The sequence below is a fragment of the Balaenoptera borealis genome (genome assembly GCF_965194805.1).
Source record: "Balaenoptera borealis genome assembly, chromosome: 6".
Taxonomy (NCBI): domain Eukaryota; kingdom Metazoa; phylum Chordata; class Mammalia; order Artiodactyla; family Balaenopteridae; genus Balaenoptera; species Balaenoptera borealis.
In genome coordinates this window covers 133,461,167-133,488,832 of record NC_138863.1, presented here as the reverse complement: position 1 = coordinate 133,488,832, position 27,666 = coordinate 133,461,167, and the positions used below count along the sequence as shown (strand labels likewise).

General features: G+C 54.5%; 1 long non-coding RNA gene across 3 annotated transcripts; it reads right to left on the bottom strand.

Annotated features, from left to right (window-relative positions):
• Positions 1–472: 472 nt before the first annotated feature.
• LOC309630774 lies at positions 473–27,313 on the bottom strand. 3 transcript variants are annotated; one of them, XR_014245928.1, is made up of 4 exons: positions 23,944–27,313; positions 2,658–2,821; positions 1,411–1,509; positions 473–991 (listed from the first exon to the last, which is right to left on the bottom strand). It is a non-coding gene; the product is annotated as an uncharacterized lncRNA (long non-coding RNA). The 3 variants fall into 3 exon arrangements; XR_014245927.1 differs by having other exon boundaries at positions 1,411–2,821; XR_014245929.1 differs by having other exon boundaries at positions 1,411–2,821; positions 23,972–27,313.
• Positions 27,314–27,666: the final 353 nt, after the last annotated feature.

Genomic DNA, 27,666 nt, shown 5'->3' with positions numbered 1-27,666 from the left:
TGGCTTTTCTTGTTGCAGAGCACGGGCTCTAGGCACGCGGGCTCCAGTAGTTGTGGCACGCGGGCTCAGTAGTTGTGGCTCGCGGGCTTAGTTACTCCATGGTATGTGGGATCTTCCCGGACCAGGGCTCGAACACGTGTCCCCTGCACTGGCAGGCGGATTCTCAACCACCGCGCCACCAGGGAAGTCCTCTCCTGTGGTCTTAATAGCCACTAACGTGCAATGTCACACCCTGGCATATAGTGAGCCTTCCACGGGCATCCGAGCACACCTCATTGGAGCCTCACACCCAAAAGCTGCCACTGTGGACTCCTTCAGTGCCTCTGCAGGCTCGAGAGAAGGAGCTGGGGACGGGGGCTGGTCACCGGCTGGCGGGGGAGGCCACGCAGAGGACAGCAAGCCTGCCGCCGTCTGGACCAGCAGAGGCTCAGCCTTCGGCTGCACACTGCTCCCTGGACTTGGGAGACGGCGACAGCGGGTCACCCAGGTGACGGCACCCGTGCCTCATCACAGCCCGGGAGGGTCTGCAGAGCTGGCCAGGGCGAGGAGGGAGCCCCGAGCCAAAGTAGGAGGCATAGCTATCAGGGCTGGCCTAGTGCTGGGCCCGACGCCCATGCTGAGAGGCAGCAGGGAGGGGCAAGGAGACCCTCAGTGTGGGGGAGGGGAGAAGAGGGGGGCTATCCCAGGAGAGGCGGCAGGGACTCAGAGAAGCGGGGAGGCAAGGAGCGACCCCACAACATCAAGACAGTATCACAGTTCACCAAGGGCTCATGACACCAGGCTGTGCTGAGACGTGTCGCTCAGGGAAGGCTCCGCGTCCCACGGGCCTGAACGCTGAGATTCCAGCCAGGCCTGCCTTCACCTCCGGGCCTCTTTCCATTTCTTTATTAACTCTTGTCCTTAAGAGGTGCCAAACCAAAGCCTCCTAATGCCATCCTTGTCCATCCTCGGGAGGGAAGGGTACAGCCAGCAGCAGAGGCAAGCAGGGTACCTGGGCCAGGGGTCATTTGGAGAAAGAGAGCCAGGCCAGATGCACAAGGTCCGGGAACCCAGGCCTGGGCAGACACAGATGCGCTTGGCAGGTGGGGGGCCTGGGAGGGAGGGAGCACGGGGACAGGAACGTCCCAGGGCCGAGCTTTCTCGGCCCGGCTTCCCACGGCGGGGCTGGGTGTCGTCCCTGGCCGGAGTCCACCATCTCCCCCCACCAGGAGGGCCGTGTGGAAGGAGCACTGGGGGTGAGGTGGGTGGCAGGGCCTCCAGGGCAAAACCACCTAAGCTCTGGCCGACAGACTGAGGTGAGGGGTGGGTGGGAGCGGGTAGAAGGGCGAAGCAGGAAGAGCCGCAGCCCTGGACATCACAGGTCACGTCCACATGAGTGTGGAAGCAAATGCCTCAGAGCTTGGCTATTACCTGCTCTCAGACCTGCGCTGGTCTCCTCTTCTGCGTCGGTGCCGTTTTGTCCCTGAATGTAGACGCACTTCCGGTTAGGTCTCTGGGACTAATGATAACCTTAGGCAGAGGAGGATACAGATGCTCCACACAAGCATTCTGGAACTCAGAACCATTCAGCTGTCTCTCCAGACCCCCTGACCGTGGTCCACAGGGCTGAGGAGGCTGGCTCATCAACATCCTCTTCAGCCTCAACTCCACCGGCGTCCCCACAAGTTCCCAGACACCTGGCCTTGAACTTGTCCGGTCCCCTCCCCCCACCCCGGGGTCCTTGATCTGGCGCCTCTTCCCCCAGGACCCCTCCTGCGGAGTTTTGATGGCTGGCCTCCTCTCATCCTCCCGGCTCTGCCCTGGTGAGGCCCTCCCTAGACCCCCGTCCACCTTCTCCAGTATTCCCTTCCCACACTATACACAGGCTGTCATGCTTTGTAGCACACATTTCTAACTACAAATACTCGTTCCTTATTAGCTAGTTAGCTGGCTGCTTAATCAGTTATTCGGTTCCTGGTTTATGCCCGCCCCCCCCCCCCACAACTTGGTCGTAGGACCCAGAGGACCGGAACCTTGCTTGTCCTACTCAGCACTGTATCTCTTTGCTTAGCACAAAATGGCACAATGTCTCTGTTGAATGAATGAATGATTGCATCTACTGGACACACGTCCCCTGAGCACTTACCGAACTTTCCAGCACAGGGCAGCTCAGATGAAAAGGACACGGTTTTCCCCCCGCACCCCCAGGAGCTCCCAGCACCGGGGGTCACCTTTGTTGTCAGCCTGGCCCCGACCCAGAACCTCAGCCCTGGCAAATGGCCTTCTTCTTACTTCCAGGCTGCCCCCCGCACCCCAGGCCCCTCCATGTCCGGCTTAGCTCCAGGGGCTCCTGCCCAGACGTTCCTGAGGCCCTGACCCCGCTGCTCCCGGAAGCCCTGCTCTTCCCAGGCTGGAAGTGACCTTGGGTGAAAGCAGCCACAGACTGAAAGGCAGGGACGGGACAGACTCCTCTGGGGCAGCAGAGCCCAAGGACCCTCAGCGCTCTGGAGGGTGGGCAACAGCTGCGGCCCCTGGAGGGTGGATGCCCTGGAGGGGGAGGGGCACGGTGTGAGCCGGCAGCGGAGGGATGACCCCCACCCACGCAAGGGATGAGCATGAAGACCTCCAGCCCTCATGCCCTGGGGGCCAGGGGTGCGGAGGACACGGGCTCACCTCACCTCTGGGGAAGGCCTTCGGGCTCAGTACCCCCGTCACCAAAGCACACAGCTTTGGGAAAATCCAGCAATGCAGCCTGGACACTTCGGCAGCTTTAGCTCAGTTTTTTCAGAGTATGAGACCACTTGATTCCAATCTCTACGGCTCCCAAAGAGGTCAAAAGAGGCTGTAAGCACATGGAGACAGGGACCCCATCAGTAAGGATGCTTCCGCTGCAAGGAGCAGGAAAAACCAACCAGAAAAGGCACTGAAGAAAATTTTACAGAACAAGAAGGCTTGAGGAAGGGCAGCACCAGGTTGATCAATTCAGCAATTCAGTGACATCGACCCAGGTTCTTTCCGTGTTTCAGCTCGGTTCCTCAGTGTGTGAGCTTTGTCCTCATGCTAGCTCCCCTCATGGTTTCAACACAGCTGCCAATGTTCCAGGCATCGCACACAGACACCACGGAGGCAGAGAGAAGGCACCTCTTCTAACGCCTCTCTTTAGTCAGTGGGAAACCTCTCCCGGAAGCTCCTCCCCCAGCTCATTTCCTCTCGCACCCTATTGGCCAGAATTGTGTCACATGCTTACTCTACACCAATCACTGACAAGGAGCTTGGGATTACCATGTTTGGCTGAGAATAGTTGGGATTACCCTTGAACCACAAGTGGAGGAGGCATGGACACCAGCATATCCAAGTCGTACCAGTAAGGTGGACAGCTGTTGAGGAAGGGACTGGCCTCCAGGACAGAGAGAACAAGGGGGGCCTTAAAAACCACAGAGTCCCACGGGCCCCACGCACGATGGGTGTGTGGAAGACTGGAAACGCAGCCCTTGACCGCCTAGGCTCCCAGGTGACAGCACAACTGCGTGGGGACCCCCGCCAGAGCCAGAACTGCAAATTAACAGACAAGGGAGCTTGTGAATCAGACTGGATGCCCGATCCTCTGGGCCGATGCTGTCCGGTGTGGAGCGCTGGGCTCCAGAAACCTTTTGTCAAAGGAGCGCCTACAGAAGGGAATGAACTCTGGCTGATGGGGTTGGCCTCGACTCAGAAACCGGGACCCCCACCTCTCCAGAAGCACCCAGCCCAAGCAGCTGTGGGCACCTCCCATGCTCCCAGGAAAGACAGGCGCCTCCCCGGATGGTCAGTGAGGGAAAAACCCCACCCTCTGAGACTGCATCCACTTCCTGCCGAAGAATCTTCTCGGCCCTTTACAGGCGGGCAGCTTCCCAGAGACTCCCAAGGCCCTCAGCCCGCCATGAGGCTCCGCAGCACGGGAAGGGGCAGAAATGGACCCCACCCCCCCACCCCACCCGGGGTCGTATCTCCCCACATCATTAGCCGCTGTTGATGGAAAGTCAAATGACCCTTGAGTGGGAGGTGGCACGTGGAGGAACTTACATGCCTTTAGAGCCAGTTTTCCCATCTTGTCATCTGCTCTTAGCTCAGGGCTGAGCTAAGGCTGGCTCTTCCCAATTCCCAGCTGCAGTGTCATTTGACCTTTTGGAGGAGCCCAGGAAGGCAACAGAACAGCCCCCATTCGGGCCATGATGTTGCAGCCTTCAGAGATTTCAGGGTGGACTCAGGCGGAGGAGTCGAGGAAAGCTGGAAGCTGAAGCTCTTTTTAATTTTCAGATTAGTTTCTTATCGATGAGACCATCTAATTCGCTTTACAGCCGTGTAAGGCAGGCGACCTGGGGATTTTCATGCCCATTTGACAGATGAGGAAATTGAATGAATTGCCCAAAGTCCCACTTTGGGTGAGTGACAGAACTGACATTAGAATCCTCCCAGACCTATATATCCAGACAAAATTATAAGTAAAAACGATACATGTACCCCTATGTTCATAGCAGCACTATTCACAATAGCCAAGATATGGAAACAACCTAAATGTTCACCGACACATGAATGGATAAATGAGATGTGGTACATATATACAATGGAATACTACTCAGCCATAAAAAAGAACGGAATGATGCCATTTGCAGCAACATGGATGGACATAGAGATTATCATACTAAGAGAAGCAAGTCAGAAAGAGAACGATAAATACCATATGGTATCACTTATATGTGGAATCTAAAATATGACACAAGTAAACTTACCTGCGAAACAGAAACAGACTCACAGACATAGAGAACAGACCTGTGGTTGCCAAGGGGGAGAAGGGTGGGGGAGGGATGTATTGGGAGTTTGGGATTAGCAGATGCAAACTAGTGTATATAGGACGGATAAACAACAAGGTCCTACAGTACAGCACAGGGAACCATATTCAATATCCTGTAATAAAACATAATGGAAAAGAATATGAAAAAGAATGTATATATATGTAGAACTGAGTCACTTTGCTGTACAGCAGAAATTAACGCAACCTTGTAAATCAACTAGACTTCAATAAAATAAATTAAAAAAAAAAAAAAAAAGGAATCCTCCCAGCCCTGGGCTGTTCAGTTACACCACTCAGGATGCTCTGTGGGTGAGCTGGTCCTGCACTGGGAGGGCGCCCAAGGTTGTCCTCTCCACTCAGGCCCCCTCCAGCAACGCCTCCTTTTCATGAGACTCTTTCCCAAGGCACCAGGCTGTCCCTTCAGTTGGCTGAAGCCTCACGAACAAGGCTGGCTGATGCACTCTTGGTGGTGATGCGATGCTTTGAATTTAGCTACCAACTCCATGGTTGAAACGTAAGATTGTGGCTGATTTTTAGCAATATATTTGCAGAGGATCCGCAGAGGCGGGGGAGTCACTTGTGCCCAGTTGACACCTTCTCTTGTCAAAGATAACCGAGGCAGGACTTGGCCCACTTGGCTCCATCAGCAGAAAGGACACAAAGTCTCTCTCTCTGGGGTGCCTAGAGCCCCAAGATGCCCAGCCCGCTGGCACTGCACTTGTTGGGCAGCTGACCTTCTGAAGGACGTGTGCTCCCTTGGACCGATAAGGCAAGACCCAGTTCCAGCATCCTTGGTACCCCATTGCGAGGGGCTGCCCCAGTGCCTGCTGGGACCTGAGCCACCAGAACATGGCCAGCCTTGGTCTCTGCCATGGGCGTGTGCCCCTCCCGTCTGGACCTGTGAAAAGGATGAGCCCTGGGCTCCCCTCTTGCTCAGGAACCCCAGCCTTCCCCTCTGGGTCCACCAGTCTGGAAGGCAGCACTATAGGTGCTCTGTGCTTTGCTCCTTTCCTTAAGCCCTTGACTCTGGGGAAAAGCCATCATCCCAAAGGGACAAAACCTGCCTCGAGCTCACTCCAGCGTGTCTCCCTGTCAGCTCTCAAGGCCCTCCGTCTCTCTCAACGCCTATCTGTGAGGCCCGGCCAAAGCCCCTCCCCACCCCCATCCTGGGCCCCCTCGAGGACCGTCAAGGGCCAGCTCAAGATTTTAAATCCCACCCCTGTGCGGACAACCCCTGGATCTGAATCTCCAGTCGGGGTCTCTCTCCGGATCTCCAGCCTCGCCATCTCCAGACTGGAAGTCTCGCCCGGCCTAAGCCGCAAAACCGTTCGCAGCCAGCTTCTTCCTGGGGGAATCATGGTGGACGCCCCACCCCCACTCTGCTCCCCCGGCCAGGCCCAACCCCCCACCCCCCAGCCCCAGGAGCTTTGCTTTCAATCCCGGATATCTCCTCCCCTCCCCCGCACTCTATTTCCCAAGAGGGGCTCCTCTCCTTGCATCTAAACTTAGCCTCCTGGGTCCCATTGCCCGAGATGGTCTCCCAGCTGAAAAGTGAACCCACCGTAACGTGTTGTGGGTTGCCCAGATCATAAATATTTGCAGCGCTACTAGAGATTTGGGAGAAGTGCCTTAGCCCAAAGGAATGAACAAAATGGGTGCGGTCGCAGACGGCAGAGGCACTGGGGTTGGGGAGGGGCGGGGTCTTCGAGCCCTCCGCCCCCCCCCCCCCCACGCTGCCTCTGCCTTCGGCCAGCTCCCGGCATGGGGAGTGAGGAGCAAAGGACCAGAGGCTCGTGTCCTGATCGCCCCAACTCCGCTCCGCCCTGGCCTGGGATCCGTGCCTGCAAAGCCAGGTCCCCGGCTGGAGGAGACCAGGTGGCCAAGGCGGAGTCCCACGAGCAGGGAATTCAGGACTTGAACCTTTCAAAGCCTGAGTCCATTTAGAGAACAACTTCCGTTCCTTACACATAAGGGGAGTGATGGGTGGGGAGGGGTGGGGAGAGAGCGTAAAGCAGCTCATGAAAAGGCTGCGGTCCCGCTGCACATCACCGGGCTCCAGAGAAGCCGCCTGCGGGCGAGTTCAGGGTGAAGGAGTCACCACATATGGGGTAAATCCCTTCTTCATTATGCACCCGCCAGAGCGCAGGGGGAACGGCACACAGCACGGCCCCGGTTCAACGAGCTGTAGGGTGCTCTGAGTCACGGAGGGGCCCCAAAGGCAATCAGCGCTCCCCGCCATCCCGATCTGCCTTCCGCTGTGGAAAAACCTGCGCTGGACGACGCCGGTGGGGCTGCCCCGAATCCCCGCTGCCCTCCGCTCTCCCGGACCCCTCGGCCCCCAGCGCAGCTGGGCTCCCGCCCCGTGTCTGCCCTCCTGGCCTTCCCACTCCATCCCTGAGCGGTGGCCCTACCACCCCCTCGGATCCCTACAACAGCAACGGGCCTCCCTAGGGGGAGGGCAGGAGGGCCTCCCGCACCCCTTCCAGCAGGGATGCTCCAGCAGGGATGCGGCTTCATCGTCCCCAGGCCTTCCTCCTGAGCTAGGCCTCTGCTGCCCGCAGCGAGCCCTCCTGGGTGGCAGAAGCTGGAGGCCTCCCTGGAGGAGGGGGCAGGGCTTCCTGTTATGGAAGGACCCCACTGAGCCCCTGGACCCACTGCTCTCATCCCAGCCTGCCTCACGGATCGTGTCCTCCTTCTCCTAAATAACTGCTCCTCTTCCAAATTCATCACCACCCTCCAGGCCTTTCCGAGATCCCCATCCCCCAGGAAGCCCTGGGCTCACAACAACCACTCCTGCCCGTGGCTTGTGCCCGCGCCCCATCAGAGTTGAGGGCAGGTTCTGTTGCCCCGTCCTGGCGGTTGGGTAGAGGACCCAGCAATGCAGGATCCGGCTCCGCCCATCACCCCGCCTCCTCTGAGGTCCTCAGGAGAGATGCGCAAAGAAGCACGAGAACAAGGTGGCTTCGCGGATGCCTCGCTAGGTCCCACTTCAGGAAGGGAGGCCTCCTGCAGCCGCTGGGAGTGCCTCCGCCCCCCACTCACCCCCCCCCCCCCGCCCGCCCGCAGTCACCTCTCTCTACCTTAACCCCCTGCAGGATCCCCCTCCCCGAGGACACGCCCCTTTCCTCAGCGGGACTGCTGCCGTGAGTGATGGACAGCCGCAGAGATACAGCGGCTGGGGTTGCATCCTCAGGGACCCCTCAGGGTGGGCCTAGGCCATTGTGGAGGCTGCCTGGCAGCTGCCCACCCCTGTCTGCCCGGCCGGTCCATAGGGGTGCACCCCAGGGCGCTGCCAGTAAACGTCCCACAGGCAGACCTCCTCTCCATAGGGGTGCAGCCCCCAGGGCGCTCCCAATAAACGTCCCACAGGCAGACCTCCTCTCCATAGGGGTGCACCCCAGGGCGCTCCCAATAAACGTCCCACAGGCAGACCTCCTCTCCATAGGAGTGCACCCCAGGGCGCTCCCAATAAACGTCCCACAGGCAGACCTCCTCTCCATAGGAGTGCACCCCAGGGCGCTCCCACTAAACGTCCCACAGGCAGACCTCCTCTCCATAGGGGTGCAGCCCCCAGGGCGCTCCCAATAAACGTCCCACAGGCAGACCTCCTCTCCATAGGGGTGCAGCCCCCAGGGCGCTCCCAATAAACGTCCCACAGGCAGACCTCCTCTCCATAGGGGTGCAGCCCCCAGGGCGCTCCCAATAAACGTCCCACAGGCAGACCTCCTCTCCATAGGGGTGCAGCCCCCAGGACGCTCCCAATAAACGTCCCACAGGCAGACCTCCTCTCCATAGGGGTGCAGCCCCCAGGACGCTCCCAATAAACGTCCCACAGGCAGACCTCCTCTCCATAGGGGTGCAGCCCCCAGGGCGCTCCCACTAAACGTCCCACAGGCAGACCTCCTCTCCATAGGGGTGCAGCCCCCAGGGCGCTCCCAATAAACGTCCCACAGGCAGACCTCCTCTCCATAGGGGTGCAGCCCCCAGGGCGCTCCCAATAAACGTCCCACAGGCAGACCTCCTCTCCATAGGAGTGCACCCCAGGACGCTCCCAATAAACGTCCCACAGGCAGACCTCCTCTCCATAGGGCTGTGCCCCCAGAGCGCTCCCAATAAACGTCCCACAGGCAGACCTCCTCTCCATAGGGGTGCACTCCAGGGCGCTCCCAATAAACGTCCCACAGGCAGACCTCCTCTCCATAGGGGTGCAGCCCCCAGGGCGCTCCCAATAAACATGCCACAGGCAGACCTCCTCTCCATAGGGGTGCAGCCCCCAGGGCGCTCCCAATAAACGTCCCACAGGCAGACCTCCTCTCCATAGGGGTGCAGCCCCCAGGGCGCTCCCAATAAATGTCCCACAGGCAGACCTCCTCTCCACAGGGGTGCAGCCCCCAGGGCGCTCCCAATAAACGTCCCACAGGCAGACCTCCTCTCCATAGGGGTGCACCCCAGGGCGCTCCCAATAAACGTCCCACAGGCAGACCTCCTCTCCATAGGGCTGCGCCCCCAGAGCGCTCCCAATAAACATCCCACAGGCAGACCTCCTCTCCATAGGGGTGCAGCCCCCAGGGCACTCCCAATAAACGTCCCACAGGCAGACCTCCTCTCCATAGGGCTGCGCCCCCAGAGCACTCCCAATAAACGTCCCACAGGCAGACCTCCTCTCCATAGGGGTGCACCCCAGGGCGCTCCCAATAAACGTCCCACAGGCAGACCTCCTCTCCATAGGGGTGCACCCCAGGGCGCTCCCAATAAACGTCCCACAGGCAGACCTCCTCTCCATAGGGGTGCACCCCAGGGCGCTCCCAATAAACGTCCCACAGGCAGACCTCCTCTCCATAGGGGTGCAGCCCCCAGGGCACTCCCAATAAACGTCCCACAGGCAGACCTCCTCTCCATAGGGCTGCGCCCCCAGAGCACTCCCAATAAACGTCCCACAGGCAGACCTCCTCTCCATAGGGGTGCACCCCAGGGCGCTCCCAATAAACGTCCCACAGGCAGACCTCCTCTCCATAGGGGTGCACCCCAGGGCGCTCCCAATAAACGTCCCACAGGCAGACCTCCTCTCCATAGGGGTGCACCCCAGGGCGCTCCCAATAAACGTCCCACAGGCAGACCTCCTCTCCATAGGAGTGCACCCCAGGGCGCTCCCAATAAACGTCCCACAGGCAGACCTCCTCTCCATAGGAGTGCACCCCAGGGCGCTCCCAATAAACGTCCCACAGGCAGACCTCCTCTCCATAGGAGTGCAGCCCCCAGGGCACTCCCAATAAACATCCCACAGGCAGACCTCCTCTCCATAGGGGTGCACCCCAGGGCGCTCCCAGTAAACATCCCACAGGCAGACCTCCTCTCCATAGGGGTGCAGCCCCCAGGGCGCTCCCAATAAACGTCCCACAGGCAGACCTCCTCTCCATAGGGGTGCAGCCCCCAGGGCGCTCCCACTAAACGTCCCACAGGCAGACCTCCTCTCCATAGGAGTGCACCCCAGGGCGCTCCCAATAAACGTCCCACAGGCAGACCTCCTCTCCATAGGGGTGCAGCCCCCAGGGCGCTCCCAATAAACGTCCCACAGGCAGACCTCCTCTCCATAGGGGTGCAGCCCCCAGGGCGCTCCCAATAAACATCCCACAGGCAGACCTCCTCTCCATAGGAGTGCACCCCAGAGCGCTCCCAATAAACGTCCCACAGGCAGACCTCCTCTCCATAGGGGTGCAGCCCCCAGATCGCTCCCAATAAACGTCCCACAGGCAGACCTCCTCTCCATAGGGGTGCCCCCCAGAGCGCTCAGGTAGCTGGGCTTCCCGCCAGCCGGCAGAACCAGCCTGGACACAGGTGTTCACCAAAGCTGGCCACGTGAATGCATTCAGGGTTGAAAGGATCGGCGAGCACCCGTTCACTTTCTCCCAAGGGCCCAAAGGCACACGGACAGATAGGATGGTCAGCGTGACATGGAATCTAACCCAGCTGTTAGGAGACTTCGTGTGGCGTTCCTCTCCATAATTATTTCATTCCTTCTGTCCTAACACATCTTGTGTGTTGGTTTCTCTGCTGTTTGTGGTTGGGCTGAGACAGGGTGGGGGGAGGGGGGAGGAAAAGGGAGACTTGGTTAGTGCGCACAGGGGATCTGTGGACTTTATGAAGGGTCCACGGCACCCAGGGTACCACTCCTCGATATACAGACTGGGCACTGCACCAAAATGCCCAGCTGGGGGGCGTGGTCAAGCCCTGTGCCCAGAGGGGCGTTTCTCTCATTCTTACAAAGATGCTCCACAGGTTGGCGGTGCCTTCAGAGGAATGGTGCTGTTTTACAGAGGGAGAAGCTGAGGCTCAGAGAGGTTAGGTAACTTGCTCAAGGTCACACCACAGGTAGGTGGTTACAGCCAGGACACAATTTCAGCTCTATCTGACTCCACCCGGCTGGTTTATCCCTGAGTCATACAATCTGGGCACGCAGATCATCCCTCACATGGGATGTGTTAGAGTTCTTTTGATTTCAAGTAACACAGACCAAACCAGCAAAAGAAAAAAAGAATCCATTAGAAGGATGCTGGGAGGCCTGGTGGAATCTGAGGAAGGAACTAGAAATCCCAAAAGGAAGACCCAAAGGACAGAATCCAGTAATGTCTGGGACAGCTCTGAGGACCCCAAAGGTGGAAGTTCATGGCCTTCCGTCCAGAACTCTGTCATTAACTTGATTTGGTTTCTGGTCCCTTGATTAAATTTCCAAAAAACTAATTTTTTTTTTTTTTTTTTTTTTTGAGAGAGAGAACACGATTGGGCAGCATGGGTTAAACGTCTGCCCTTTCTTCGATCTTTTCCTGCAGTCGGGTCCCACATGACAGTCATGACAGCCAACAAACAGCCTATGGGTCATAGGACAATTGCCAGACCAGGTGCCTTAGACCCAGCAAGAGGGGCCACAGCCCTGGGCTCCATGCTTCAGAGGCCTACATATGAAACACACATACACACACACAAACACACACACACACACACACAACTGTAATAGATCCTTTTGAATTTTTTAGAGAAAAAATACTTTTCTGAAAACATGAAACAAACTTTTTTGTCCTTATATTTATCATAATTCAGATTTTTTGATGGAAATATATTCAAATTTTATACACTTTAAATATAATACTATTACACTTTCTTTTCAATCCTTCGGGTCAGGGCTGGCCAACTTTTTCTTAAAGGGCCAGATAATAAATATTTGAGGCTTGAAGGCAATATAATCTGTCCCAACTACTCAACTCTGCTGTTACAGCATAAAAGCAGCTATAAATAAAAAGTAAATAAATGTGTGTGGCTGTGTACCACTAAAACTGTTTGTACAAAAATGATCTGTATATATGTTGCTTCACGTGTAAGACAGTTTTTGGAGTTAAGATGAGCAAAAAGTGTTCTTTGATCAACTATGAACAAAGATTGTCAAATCTCACCATACTGTCCACTGAACATTAATATTCAAAGAAAGTCAATTCTGATGAAATCATTGACGAACTTGCAGAAGCTAAGGCTCAAAATCAGAAACTGTAATGTTCTTCACTACTGTGACTGACCAATATTTAGATAAAAGTATTTTCCCTTTTTCAAAAAAATAGAAAACCCACTGATGTGGGAGTTTGGGGTTAGCAGATGCAAACTATTATATAGAGAATGGATAAACAAGGTCTTACTCTGTAGCACAGGGAACTATATTCAATATTCTGTGATAAACCATAATGGAAAAGAATATGAAAAAGAATGTGTATATGTATATATATATATATATATATATATACACACATACATATATATATATATATATATATATATATATAACTGAATCACTTTTCTGTACAGCAGAAATTAACACAACACTGTAAATCAACTATACTTCAATAAAATTAATTAAAAAAAAAGAAAATTCACTGATGTGACTTAAAAGTATGAATCCGTTACTTTTCTACTCCTTTCCTGTCTCCCACATCTGTCAGGTGCTGAGAAAACTGCAGAAGCTTAGGCCGTGGTAAAATAGTCTCTCCTGAGGGCAGGTCTTATTGAGAAGAACAAGGGTGGGGGGCTCTTGGGAGTTTGGGAGTCTGGGATTGACACGCACACACTGCTATGTTTAAAATAGATAACCAGGGGACTTCCCTGGTGGTCCAGTGGGTTGACTCCACACTGAGAACGCAGGGGGCCCGGGTTCCATCCCTGGTCGAGGAACTAGATCCCATATGCCTGCTGCAACTAAAAAGTCCGCGTGCCGCAACAAAGATCCCGCATGCCGCAACTAAGACCCGGCACAGCCAAAATAAATAAATAAATATTATTAAAAAAATAAAATGGATAACCAACAAGGACCTACTGTACAGCACAGGGAACTCTAGTCAATATTCTGTAATGACCTAAATGGGAAAAGAATAGATACTTGCGTACGTATGACTGGTTCACTTTGCTGTACACCTGTAACTAACACAACAGTGTTCATCAACGATACTCCAACGTAAGATAAAATTTTTTTAAAAAAAGAAAACCAGAATGCTCTAGAGTATTTCAGAATGGTTCTTTTCCCTTCCCCCTGCTGGAAGCAGGAAAGGGTTTTTCTCTGAGGACCTGGTGGAACTCTGGAGGAAAAACTCACAGAAATGTGCTCCCCACCGCCACCTCCCCGAGTGGGTCTCCCTGCAATTTGTAGTTGATTTTTTAGTGTGTTCAGCCTTTTTACTTATTAGAATGAAGTGGGCACTTCTAAGCTCCTTAAATTCTGACCCAGAAACCATATGTTCTATCATTTTCTCCTCTTTTTGCACTGTAAATTAATTTTATTTTTTATTTAAAAAATATTTACCAGCATGATTACAAGAAAAATTTGTTTCACTGTCTGTGCTTCCTTTCTGGCCGTTATTATTCATTTCATTTCCTGATTATTTTCTGAAAATAATCTTATTGCATAGAGGAAGGGGGATTTGAAAGAAGGATCCACTCTGAGTGGCAGGCTGCTGGGCCAGCTCGTGTTGGCTCATGGGAGCCAACAGTGAAACCTCTTTCCTGCTCTGTGTTCAGTGACATCCTGTTGGTAGCTTGAAATCAGCCACAGTGGTAGTATTTACACCAGGGAAATGCAAACACTATAAATCAGGGCTCCCCCCACGCCGCCAAGAGAGTTGGTTGTTAAATACATACCAGTACACCTCTGACTCTGGGTATCAAATACACTAGGTACACCACTGATCTTCAGGAATTGCGTGGACCCGTCTGGTCTATACCCCCCTTTAAAAAAAATTTTATTGGAGTATCGTTGGTTTACAATGTTGTGTTGGTTTCAGGTGTACAGCAAAGTGATTCAGTTATACATATAAACAACTTCATTCTCTTTTAGGTTCTTTCCTCATAAAGGTTATCACAGAATATTGAGTAGAGTTCCCTGTGCTATACAGTTGGTCCTTGTTGGTTATCTGTCTTATATATAGTAGTAGGTGTATGTTCATCCCAAGGTCCTGATTTGTCCCTGCCCCCCAACCCACATTTACCCTTTTGTAACCATAAAGTTTGTTTTTGATATCTGTAAGTCTGCTTCTATTTTGTAAATAAGTTCATTTGTATCATTTTTTAAAATTAGATTCCACATGTAAGTGATATCATATGGTATTTGTCTCTTTCTGACTTAGTATGATTATCTCTATCCATTCATGCTTCTGCAAATGGCATTATTTCATTCTTTTTTATGGCTGAGTAGTATTCTGTTGTAATATATGTACCACATCTTCTTTATCCACTCCTCCGCTGATGGACATTTAAGTTGCTTCCATGTCTTGGTTATTGCAAATAGTGCTGCAATGAACATTGGGGTGCATGTTATCTTTTCAGATTATAGTTTTCTCCAGATATATGCCCAGGAGTGGCATTGCTGGGTCATATAGGAGCTCTATTTTTAGCTTTTTAAGGAACCTCCTACTGTTCTCCATAGTGGCTTCACCAATTTACATTCCCACCAACAGTGTAGGAGGGTTCCCTTTTCTCCACACCCTCTCCAGCACTTGTTGTTTGTGGACTTTTTGACGATGGGCATTCTGACCAGTGTGAGGTGATACTTCATTGTCTATACCCCTTTAAAGAAGTGATGGAATTTGCAGGCCATGCTCAATTTTATGGCTTGGTGGAGCAGATAACACTCAGCTAACCAGGGAAGCACAAGCTGCATGACCTTCTGACATCTTCCAGTCGGGTGTACCATTTCTCTACCAGGCCCAGGGTAACGCCAAGGGCTCCTTGTCAAAACGAGAAGAGTTGCTTGCTAAACAGATCATAGCCTTGTTCCAAAATCTTAGGGTTTCTGCTGATTCTCCAATCAATGATCTACTAAAGCAACCTGGCACCATTGGATCTATTGGGTTATTAGGCCCAAAGTACAGAGCTGCTTACATTAGAGCCTGAACCAGCTTAAGAGGCTTCTCTTGCTCTGAGCCCCACCCAGAACTGGGAGCCTTACAGCTCACTCAGTAAATGAATCAGAAGAGCACAACCAAACATAACATTTGGTTCTTTCCATGTTCCTTCCAAAGCCCAAAGGAGTTCACAAAGCATCATGCCTCCTTCTTTGTAGTAGAGGATATAGTGAATCAATTTCTCCTTCACTTTGGAGGGAGTATCTCAATATGTCCGAGACCACCAGAATCCAGAAACTTCAGTGAGGTAGCCTGAATTTTAACGGGATTTATTGCTGATCCTGTAGCGCATGTAAGTCTTGCAAAAGCATTTAAGTACCTGTTACTTTCTACCCCCCGTGACCTGTGGGCTTGAGGTCAGCAAGGCAGTACACTAGCGTTATATCGTGTGGGGTGATGAGAGCATTAGAGTGAATTGTACCACAGAGCCAGGAGACTGATGTAATCCAGACAGCAGATGGTGAAGATGCACCGTGATCCTTTTCAGGTGAACTCTACTGAATTTCTGATGCCTTTATGCTCAGAGGGACTGCAAAAAGGAAAAGGTTTACCAGCTCTGATGCCTGTCAAGATAGCTCATCTAAAATAACAGCTGAAATTGAAATGACCACTTGGATAAGCTTACATGATCTGTATTCTCCAAGATGGATGTGTTCTGTACCAACTAAACAGGCAAGCTGTATGAGAGTGTAATTGAAATCACTTCACTGAATTTTTCTCAAATGTTCCACGTTGGCACAAATATCTGAAATTCTTCAAGGATGCGGCATTGTATGGGCTGATAGCTTTGATAGGGAGGTGGAATTCTGGAAGCTTCCCCATGGCCCTTCCCTACTATAATTGTCACTATTCCACAAACCAAGGAGTCCGTGTGGAGATTCGGTCAATTCCCAAGCATGTCCAATCAAATTAGTCACTCAAAACCTTGGCAAATAAACATGGGGTAGATTCTGGTTCCCATTGCCTTCACTGAGGTGGACTTAAGTCAAAACTCCAATTATCACCTTAGCCGCAAAATCCTCTAGCTGGTAGGCCACAGTGATGTTTTGAGTTTCCAGGAATCAGTCTCAGCGCAGAGCCAATGTTCAATAGCCATTTCTCCAGTGCAGAATTACCCAGCCAATGACCCGGGTCACTTTGTGGGAGGTCAGGAGGCAGATTCACATTCCTGCAAGGTCCTGCTTTAAGGGTGATGGATTCTTTCCATTGATTCTGGGTCTGTGCATTGAATCAGGTCTAGGGATTGATCGGTTAAGAGGCCATGTCTCTCTGTCCTGATGGCCCAAGCCAGGTCCGAGAGGCTGTTAGCAGACTACCTGTCTATTTCAGCCTAAGGTCCCCGAAATCAAAGCCACAACCAAGATCCCTGCAGGTCAGACGACCATCATGCCAGCCCCACCCTCTCCAAGGGTGACCACGCCCATTGCCTCTGATGGTCCAGTGCCACTGCCCGGCCTCTGCCCCGCAGGCTCCTCCATCCTTGAAGTCAGTGCCTGTTCAGCCACACCATCTCTGACCGCATCCCTGGTCTTCAGAGAACAAGCATCACAGCACTTTCCAAAGATGCTAGCACGCCCCTTACCAATGTGTTTCTGGTCTAAGAGGTGCCTCTTAGAGAACAAAATTAAGGGAGGGTTCCTGTGTAACAGACTCACTTCAGAATTTTACTGGGAGCTTCTGGCGTTTCAATGGTGGCCACCACTGAGTTCAGGCTTCTGTCACCAGCCAGAGAAGAGAGCTGCTTTCAGCTGCTTGGGACGCACATTGGACCCGCATCTCCGGGAAGGCCCTGGGATACCCCCAATGTAAAGCCCAAGGCTTGATAGGTGCTTAGAAATAGAGCCCACAAAACACACTGATAGTGTGCCCTGGAGTCTGAGGAAGAGGAGATTTCAGAGATGATTCCCTGGTTTTGTCAAGAGCAGCTGGTGGATGGCATTCTCCTTTGGTGACACGGGTAAAGTGACGGGGATGCAGGTTTGAGATCAGTGCTGCTGGTATGCCCACTTTGCAGAAGTGGAAACAAATATCTCAAGGATGTAAGCGACTTGACTGAGAGCATACAGCTGCTAAGTAACAGTGCAGGATTTTAAAATTTATTTTATTTTTGGCTGCGTTGGGTCTTTGTTGATGCACGGGCTTTCTCTAGTTGCAGCGAGCGGGCGCTACTCTCTGCTGGGGTGCACAGGCTTCTCATTGCGGTGGCTTCTCTTGCCGCGGAGCACAGGTTCTAGGCGTGCGGGCTCGGCAGCCGTGGCTCGCGGGCTCTAGAGCACAGGCTCAGTAGTTGTGGCGCGTGGGCTCAGTTGCTCCGCAGCCTGTGGGATCTTCCCGGACCAGGGCTCGAACCCGTGTCCCCTGAATTGGCAGGCGGATTCTCAACCACTGCGCCACCAAGAAGCCTCAACAGGATAGGATTGAGCCCACCCTGCCCCTGGCCACCCCTTCCTGCTCCCCCGCCTCTTTGGCTGTCTCCTACCCAGGCCTGCCCAGCTCTAGACTGTGCGTTTGGAGGATTCAAGCTAAGCACTTCTCATACTTTTTAAACTTAATGCTCTCTGCGGCCCTGTGAGGTAGATTCAATCATCCCCAATATTCCAGATGAGGGAACTGAAGTGCAGACATGCTAATTAACTGCTTAAATCTACAAATGACTGGTGCTAGCTCCTATGCTTTATCTCACCAGGCTATTAGGAAGATCAAAAGAGAAAGGGTTTGTGAAAGCTCTTCGAAAAGTTTGCTTCCCCGGGTATAATGCAAAATCAACTGTCCACGGTCCTTTCTGTGGCTTCTTGCTCAGCCGCTGGGCAACTCTGGTGAGTACTACGGCCAAGGGGACATTTCCTGTGGCTCAGGGGTGGGGGCCCAGGGCCCACGCCACGACTTCAAGAGAGCAGCCAACGGCAGTGGCCAGACCCCTGCTGCCACGGTTAACGGGGAGGCCCAAGGCCTAGGCCTGCTCCAGTCAAGTGCCAGCCCCTGCTCAGCCCAGTCCTATGGGGAGGGCCGGGCCGGGGGAGGGGAGCGGGCGCGAGGCTTGTGGATTTGGCGGGAGGAAAGGGTTTTGCGATGGAATGTTCTTCCCTCCCCTCCCCATGGAGAAAAGGATGGCCTCCTGCCACGGTTGATTTTACACATCAATTTGACTGCACTAAGGGATGCCCAGAGAGCTGTTAAAAACATTATTTCTGGGTGTGTCTGGGAGGGTGTTTCTAGAAGAGATTAGCATTTGAATCAGTTGACCCAGTGAAGACCACTCTCACCCACGCGGGTGGGCATCACCTGATCCTCAGAGGGCCTGCATAGGACACAAAGATGGGGGAGGGGTGAATCTGCTCTTTCTGCTTGAGCTGGGACCATCTTCTCCTGCCCTCCACATCGGCTCCCTGGGTTCTCAGGGCCGTGGACCCTGGCCTTACAGCATCAGCACCTCACCCCCTGTAACAGGTTCACAGGGCTTCAGCCTCAGACGGCGAGCTCCACCGCGGGCGCCCCTGGCCCGCAGTCCTTCCAGCTCGGGCTGAACTCCACTCTCTGGTCCCTCACCTTGCAGGTGGCAGATCATGGCATTTCCTGGCCTCCCTGATCTCGGGACCAAGTCCTGTAATAAGGGAGGGGTCCGCGTGAAGGGGAAACGGTCCTTGGGAAACACCCTCGCACTGGGTGTGTGACCGCCACGTCAGCTCCCTGCCAGCTGCAGAAACCAGGGACAACTTCCCTCGTCCTCCTCTCCTGGCCTCACCCTGAGGGTGGCCACGTCCAGAAGCCAGGCTGGGGTGAGGCGAGAGGGAGTGTATGTCTCAGAAGAGACCCCTTTTGGGGTGTCCCTGCTATGACGTCAAGTCTGAGCGGGGAGCAAAGTAAGATGTATTGAGTTTGGGATGGGAGGTTGAAACCAGAACCTTCTACTAACCAAAAGTTGCTCAATCCGCTTGCCACGTGGTTAAAGATTCAACAAAACTTGCTCGCGCACAGCCATGCGTTGTAGAGTTAAACCTCTCTAAACCGACCCTCTTCCTTGTAACTCCCCCCTCGGCGATCTGGAACACGGCCCCGCCCAGGTGGTCGCTGTTTCCCACAAGCCCTCTGTAGAAGGAAACCTGCAGGTCCCAATTCCCTCCTGTTAGCCTTGGCTGTGACCCCAGGCCTGTGGCCGGTGCAGAGAGGAAAAGGAGGAGATGCTGGATGCTGGCTCAGAGCTCAGTGACAGCACTCCCACCCCACTGACAGCGACCAGATGGCGAAGCCCTGCCCTGGGACCACCCAGTGCTCACCGCGGAGCGCGCCTGTCCATCACAGGCCAGCAAATTAGCCCTTCGGGACCGCTGTCTGCAGCCCAGGGCTTGCTTCTTTAAGCCTTGTCCTCTTTGTCGTCCGTCTGTCCGTCAGAGCTGGGTTTGAGAAAACCACACCTAGCACTTTCCCTAGGAAGCAGAGGACGAGGCCAGAGGCTGGTGGCTTGGGAGGATTCCGCTCGTTCCTTCTGGCACCCGGCCAGGCTGCAGGGCCCGATGGCCCTAAACGTAGGGCCCAGCAGTCAGCGCGGGCACTACGGTCACAGCCACCTGTAGTCAAGGCCCGAGGGTGGGAACCCGGCTTCGCGCGTTTCAGCGCAGGGGCGCTGGCCTGCCCGTTGGGCTGCAGCGAAAGTCAGACGTGGTCCTCAGCGGCTCCCGTCACTTCCTGTCTTGAAGCTCTGCGTGGGATGGAGGTGCAGGGCTGCCCCATTCCGGGCCCAGCCCTCCGCTCCCCGCAGGACGCACACAAGCGGGCTCTAGGCCGGCCCAGGCCACGCCCAGGCTCCGAGTGCGTACAGGAGAGGGGGGCATCAAACAGGGAGCCTGGAGCTGTCTTCTCGAAGGCTTCATGCAAGGGGCAACGAGCCCCGAAGAAGGATGAGTTTCAGGGTGACTTGGGGAGCAGGCCGGGGACGGCGGTACCCAGGATGAGACTCACGGATGTGCTGGCCGAAACTCCAGGGACGTCTCCTGCATCCAGGCCCCGGGCTGCGGCCGAGGATGCGACCACAAGGGGCCAGCAGGACTGCGCCCTCAGGAGCTTCCTGAGAAAACACAGGAGCGAGCAGCCCGGACCAGGGAATGGTCCCAGCCGAGCGCTCGTGCGGGTGGGGTGCCGGAGGGCTCCCGGGTGGGCCTGCGTGTCTGGGAGGCTCCGGACGAGGCCCCGCCCACCGCTGCAGCCTCCCCCTCCACCCCTTCCAGCCTCGACTGAACCCTTCCCCCTCCACAGCTTTCTTCTTTGGTGCCTTGGCCGGTACTGTCCAAAATGCTCCTCCCCCGTCTCTGCCGGGCAAACCCCAACTTATCCTCAGCCTCTCTGTGAAGCACCACCTCCCCTGTGCCCCTCACCACACGGCATGGGGGGGGCCCTCCTCTGGTCTCTCCCAGACCCTGACGTGAGCGTAATAAGGGTATCAGATATTAACTCATGTTATCCTCCTCCTAACTCTATAAAGAGACATTAGCATCTTCATCTTCGAGATAAGGACATCAAGGCACAGAGAGGTTAAGTGCATTGCCCGAAGTCACACAGCGACTTCCTCTATAGCAGAAAACTCTTGTAACTGTTGACAGGTCTGACTCCCTTCCTGCCCAGGAGGGTGTCCAGATGCCAGCGGGCCTTCCCCACCTGGCTTCACGGTGTTTTTCTGGGCCAGAGTCCAGGGGATGTTTGTCCAGCAAAGAGTGCACACTGGCTCACGAACCCCCGCCGGGTGGCGGGCACGGCAGTGATGCCTGTCAGGTGATGTTGCCTCTGCTTCCCCAGCTGCTGCCCTCCCTTCCTAGAGAGGGCAGGTGACGGCAGGGCACAGCCTCCAGCAGCAAGAAAATAAACCTCCCCCATTTCTCGGAACTGGACGCTCTCCTGGCTCTCAGGCGTGAAGGAATTCTTCCGAGAGGGACCAGGGAGGGGCAAGAAAGCTGTAGACGACACGGAGTGACAGGGGAAACATGGGCCAGGCCTCATGAACTGTGCTCTGGACCTTCGCCCTGACGTCAGCCCCCTCCACCCGGATGCCACCGCCCACGGTCTGTGCAGGCAGGTGGCTGGTCCCACGCCTGGGGACAAGGGAGCCTCAGGCATCAGCCCTCAGCCCACATGGCTTCCATCCTCAGGATAGGCTGGCTTCTTCTCTTCTTGGGACCCCAGGTCTGTTTGTCACGATGGCACCTTCCCAGGTGCCTGATTCCCAGAACGGTTGCATTTAGGCACATACCACAGGGCCTATCTGGTTTTATTTTTTTATTTTATTTTCGTATTTATGTATTTATTTATTTATTTTTTGGCTTTGGCCATGCCATGTGGCTTGTGGGATCTTAGTTCCCCGACCAGGGATCGAGCCCTTGCCCTCTGCAGTGGAAGCCCAGAGTCCTAACCACTGGACCACAAGGGAATTCCCAGGGCCACTCTGATTTTAATCATGTCTCCATAGGCTGGATGTACCCCTGCTCTTGTCTGCCTCTGTTTTCCTGACAGATGCAACAACAACTAGTGGGTAAGCACAGTCCATTGGCCCCGCCAGCGTCTCTGCAAACACAGGCAAGCACACGGGGCCACTCACAGCTACACACACGCGTATGCACAGACATGCGCACACAGGCTTGGGAGTTCTGATATTTCCCGGTACTCTGGACAGGCCCACTCTTCACACAGAGCTCTCCCAGCAACATCAGGATGAGAACAGGTCCCCATTACTCATGGGTGGCTTTCCCAGAAGCCATTGCCTCAATACCCTTAAATAATGGGGAACTCAAGCAAGGCCATCAGCAAGGCCATCGCAGCCATGACCAGTCAGAATTAGGTTCAGCCAATAAAAGTGGCTTACACCAGTGTTTCTCAAACTTTAAATGGCATACAAATCACTCAGGGATCTTATTAACCTGTGGTGTTGATTCAGCGGTTCTGGGTGGGACACAAGATATACATTTCTAACAAGCTCCCAGGAGATGCCAGTGCTGCTGGTCCTTGGGACACACTTTGAGTAGCAAGGGCTCAAACAAGATAGCTTCTTTCTCCCTCATGTTCTTGAAGTCCAGAAGGAGTCAGCCCAGGGCCTGTGTGGTGCCCCCTGGTCTCACAGACCAACGTTGCTCCACCACGTGTGATTTCCATCTTCAAAGTGATTCTCATGATCCAATATGGCTGCTGGAGCTCCAGCTATCACATTGCATTTCATCCAGCCCCTTTCTCATAAAGCAAGAACTGACAGAAGAGTTTGCCCCTTCCCTATGAGAACACATCCGAATTTGCACACTTCCACTAATATCCACTAGCCACAGTGAAATCACATGGCCTAATTTATCCCTCCCCCCTTGCCCCTTTGGTAACCATAAGTTTGTTTTCTATGTCTGTGAGTCTGTTTCTGTTTTGTAAATAAGTTCTTTTGTATCTTTTTTAGATTCCACATATAAGTGATATCATATGGTATTTGTCTTTCTCTGTCTGACTTACTTCACTTAGTATGATCATCTCTAGGTCCACCCATGTTGCTGCAAATGGCATTATTTCATTTTTTTAATGGCTGAGTAATATTCCACAGTACATTTGTACCACAGCTCATCCATTCATCTGTCGGTGCTGCTCCCACCCTCTTTGCACAGATGCCTTCATCAATGTTCACACGTTCGCACACAGAGCATCCCAAGACCCTCCTGCGTTCCAGGTGCCAGGCCTGATGGTGAGGATTTAGGGCCACTTCACACATGGGCTTGCCCTCAAGATGCCCACAGTCTGGTGGGAAGACAGGTAAGTCTGTAGACAATTTTAACCTGGGGTGGCAAGTGCCCCAGGTGAGGGACAGTGAGCACAGACCCCTGTAGGGCCCAGAAGCCAGCCCCTCGTGCAGCATCAGAGGGGTGAAGACGGGGCAGGTGGCCACGCCACAGCCCGCCCCGATCTGCTCTCAGCGGACCCTCCATAGCCTGCCCCAATCTGCTCTCAGCGGACCCTTAAGATGTCCAATCTGCTCTCAGTGGACCCTTACGATGCCCAATCTGCTCTCAGCGGACCCTTACGATGTCTCCAGCGCGGCCCTGGAATGAACCTGCGGGCTGAGAGCTCCGTGCAGTGCCAGCCTTGAACGGTCCTGGGGGGTGACACTGGCCCCCCTGCTGCCCCCTCCTCCTGCGCCAGGACCTGGTGTTCTCATGCCCGCCCCCTCTTGTCTGCCCTGGCCACTCTGTGCCCAGACCCCCTTTAGGAGCACTCCGTGGGGTGAGGCAGACTCTGTCTCCGATGAAAAGAAATGATGGCAGATGAGGAGGGTCTCCGAAGGGGCCCCTATCTCTTCTGTCCGAGGTCTTAGCCCAGGAGGGTTTTCACAGCCCCGGACGGTGCTCAGTGTGAAGCATCTTCAACACACTTTGCTCAAGAAACCCTTGTCTGAACATGTGCTCATCACTGGGGATCCAGAAACTCACAAAGCCCCAGGCCTTGCCTGCCCCCAGCCCCACGCTGGCCAGCGGGCCCCGGCCTGAAGGGTCACACGCACCCTCACGGACGTTCCTAAATCCTGGCGTCCTGGCCTGGGGACTCCCAGAAGCACCAGACCCCAGGGAGCCAGCTGCCCTCACCATGCACGGCTCACGCGCCCTGGAGAACAGACAGCGCACTGGGCGGAAGGCGGGGTGGGGGGCGGCGGGGGGACAGGACCGAAGCCGCTTGTCCCTGTTTACTCACCGCCAAGCCAGAAACTCTCTGAACTTACTGGAAAGCTCCTGGGACTTTGTTTTCCTGAAGCAAGACAAAAACAGGTTGGACTTCTCCAGTGTTTACTCAAAGACTTAATTACCTAATTATGAACTGGGTTGCCTGGCAGGCTGGCAAAGGTCAAGGTGGGGCAAATGCATTTGTCTCTCACGTGACCCTGAGAAGTCTCAGGAGTGGGGCCGCCCTCCCCAAGACTAGAGGAGAAGGCCGAGGCGGGGCTGGAAGGGTCCTGGCTGCAGAGGAGGACAGGGCTGGTTGGAATGCTGTGCAGCTCTGAGCAGCTTACTTAACCTCTCTGAACCAGTCGTCATCTGCTAAGTGGAAATAGCAATACTTCCTCCACTGAGTTGTTGGTTAAACAGTGGTGGCCTGGCACCCAGGACCAGGCAAAGGTGGCTGTCGTTAGTAACAAAGTCCTCATCTGGTCAGGCTGTTGGGGACTCAGATGTTCTGGAGACCCACCCACCACTTTCAACCTCCTTCACAGATTGATTCCACCTCAGCAGGTACCTTCACTGCCCACCCAGAGTTTGCTCCCAGCCTCGTTGCCCCCAGCACGACTTCAAGACAGCAGGTGATGTCGTCGGCAGATGTGAAATCGCCACTGATGACGGGAAACTCTTCCAGCTGCTGGGAGAAGGTTCCCCCAGGTCACCTCGGCCACATCAGAACTCAGTTTCCCTCTGCTCTCATCTTTCTGAACGCCCGAGATGCCACGTGCGTGCCCTGTGCCCCGATGGCATCAGGCTATCCCTTCCTTCAGTCCCCCAGTGCCATCACCATGTTGCTGCTTGGCCCCCAGCACCATGGATGGGGAAGAAACACAGACCTGAGTACAGTGAAATTCCTAGTGGGACTCAGGGCCATGCAGATGGCTCAGAACACGTTTACATGCATTTTTAGATTAAAGTGAACATGAAAACACACCATTTCTTAATCCTCGAGAAGACGCTGCTGACTCCAGTCTGGGAAAGTGTGATTGGGGCCACCAGGACCTGGCACAGACCACCCTACCCTCCACCCCACATGTAGCACCTCTGGCTCCTGACCCTCTGGGCACACGGGAGCAAGGGTGGGTGTTGGCCCAGAGCCCTCACTGTGACCACAGGTAGATCGCAAACAGCAGGCGAAAGCTTTCTTCCGTCCTGTCTCCAAGTGCATGCAATGAGGCTGCAGCACCTTCCCCCAGGGGGTGGGAGAGAGGTGTCTGCTGCCCAGCCCTTGATCCAGGCCGGCCGGAGGCTTGCTCGGACCAGCGAACACAGGAAGCAAACATGCTGGGTCTGAGCTAGGCCCGAGGCCAGTGGGCTTCCCCTCCTCATTCACCCCTTGGCTCCTCCCTCTACACCCAGAGTCCTCGGTGTTGGTAAAGTGACTTGGAAACCACAGCCCCTTTCCTGTGGGAGAAGCGCTGGGTCCTGTTTCTGGTGGAGAGAGGGTGCCGAGCAGGTGGTGAAGGAAGCTGGAAATTTACAGGCCTCCAGCCCCGAGCTGGAGAGGGGGACACAGGGCCACACTGGGCCCCCTTCCCCGTTGGAGGGGAAACTCCTGCAAGCTGGGTGATGCTCCAGCACAAGGACAGAGTGCCTTGTCTGCCTGCGTTATGGCTGGGCTGCCAAGGGGACCAACTCCCCCTCAGTGCAGGAGCCCCAGCTCTTCCGGTGGCAGCTGCTGCTAAACCGTGTCCTTCTGCAGAAGGGACGCTCCCAGCCCAGAGATGCTGTGTCCCTTTCCCAAGCCACGGAGCAAACGGAGCAAACGGAGGGCGGGCCTGGACCATCTCACGAGCAGACGCATCCTCAGCCTCTCACCGGGAAAGGCAGGCCCTGCCCCAGCCCTGCCGCCTGCCCCTCCCCCACAAAACCCTGAACAGCTTAGATCTGAGAGTCTCTCTTAAAGGCAGGAGCTCCTTGGGAGCTGGACTGCTGTCTGCTTCATTTCTCCGTCCTCCTGGCGTCCAGCGCTGTGTCTGGCCAGAGGAGGGACCAGGACCGGGCTGCTGAAGCAGCTCTTCTGACTCACTATCCCTGGGTGCGAGGTCAAAGTCTCCTGAACAGGACATATAGATGAGCGGTTATCTGAAAATGCACGTTTGTGAGTATTCGTGTGTGTGTGTGCGCATGCGGGCACCCATCCTTGTTACTGGATTGTGAGTTCCTTCATAGCGTGGGCTGTGAGATAAATGATAGACAGATAGATAGGTAGATAGACAGATGATAGATAGATAGACAGATGATAGATAGATAGATAGATAGATAGATAGATAGATAGATAGATAGATAGACGGATAGATAGATAGATAGATAGATAGATAGATAGATAGATAGATAGATAGATAGTTAGATAGATAGATAGATAGATGGATAACTGGGTAGGTGGGCGGATTGGTAGGTGGATGGATGGATGGAGGGAAGGATGGATAGATAGACAGATCCAGCTGTTCATCCCTTATGACCCCAGGATGGTCATTTGATAGATAGACAGATAGATAGTAGATAGGACTCAGATAACACGGAAGGAAGGAAGGCAGAATCCAGGGCAGTCCTCGTCCCTGAAAGAACAGGAGAGCCGGGAAGACCTGCAAAGCAAAGGCTCAGGGCTTGGCCTAGAGGGCCCAGTGTGGTCTGAGCCACTCAGTTTCTCTGACCTTCCGTTTTCTTCTGCGTAGAAAGGGAATGGTGATAGCAGGCTCTGCCTGTCAAGGATAAACGGGAGGATAAGCCTAGAAGACTTTGTTCACAGAGTGGACAAACCCAGGGCTTTGAATCCAGACAGCGACAGGGTCCAGCTCCGGCTCTGCTACTTAGGTACTGCTGGACCCTGAGGGCACTGCCTGACCCCCTCAAGTCTCAGCTGCAAACCTGGGAAAGGAAGGGGCTCCTTGGCAGGGGTTTGTGAACATAGACCCAGGTTCCCGGTGTGGGGCGGGTGCTCAGCAATGGCGATCGCCCTGTTGCCGCTCTCAGGAGCCTTGTCTAGAAGGCGCGGCTCCAGCCCTGGCGGTCTGGAAGGTCAGAGTGATGAAAACGTGGAGGCGCGGCTGACCTGGAGGGTACAGGCTGCAGAGAGGGGCTGAGGTGATAAAAGCTCCCGCGGAGCTCCAGAGGGGTACCGAGGGTTTGTGAGGAAAGCCCTTTCCTCCCCAGCTGACTCCCAACAATGGGGAGGATGGGAGGGAGATGCTGGCAAGGCAATAAGAAGAGAAATCTTTTAAAGGCAAAAAAACCCAAAAAACAAATGACAGGTCTGGGGGAGATGCCAGTGTTTGCTAACCTGTGGATCTGTTCCCCCAGGAAGGGGCTGGGGGCCTGGCTGCTGGAGATGGCCACTAGCACAGCGGGGGGCGGACCTGGCTTCCCTTGTGGATGCAGACCTGGCGTGGGGACCAGGGCCACGTCACGGGGGATAAGCGGGGTCTGGGGCCCCACAGCCCTGGGTCCCCAAAGCAGGTGAATAGAGCTGGACAGCAGGGGTCCTGGGTTCTCCCCATCTGGTTAGGCCTCTTGTTCCTTTTGGGCCCTGAGATGATTTGCTTCCCTTCGGCCACCTAGCTGTCCACGGTGTGCCCAGGTCACACCATGCAGTCCTTGTGCTGGAGGGACAGTCCTGTCCACTCAGCCCGCCCAGAGAAACCGGCCACCCTCAGCCCCTCTACCAAGGCCACCAGGGCTTGGCCAGGGCTGCCCCTCCTCA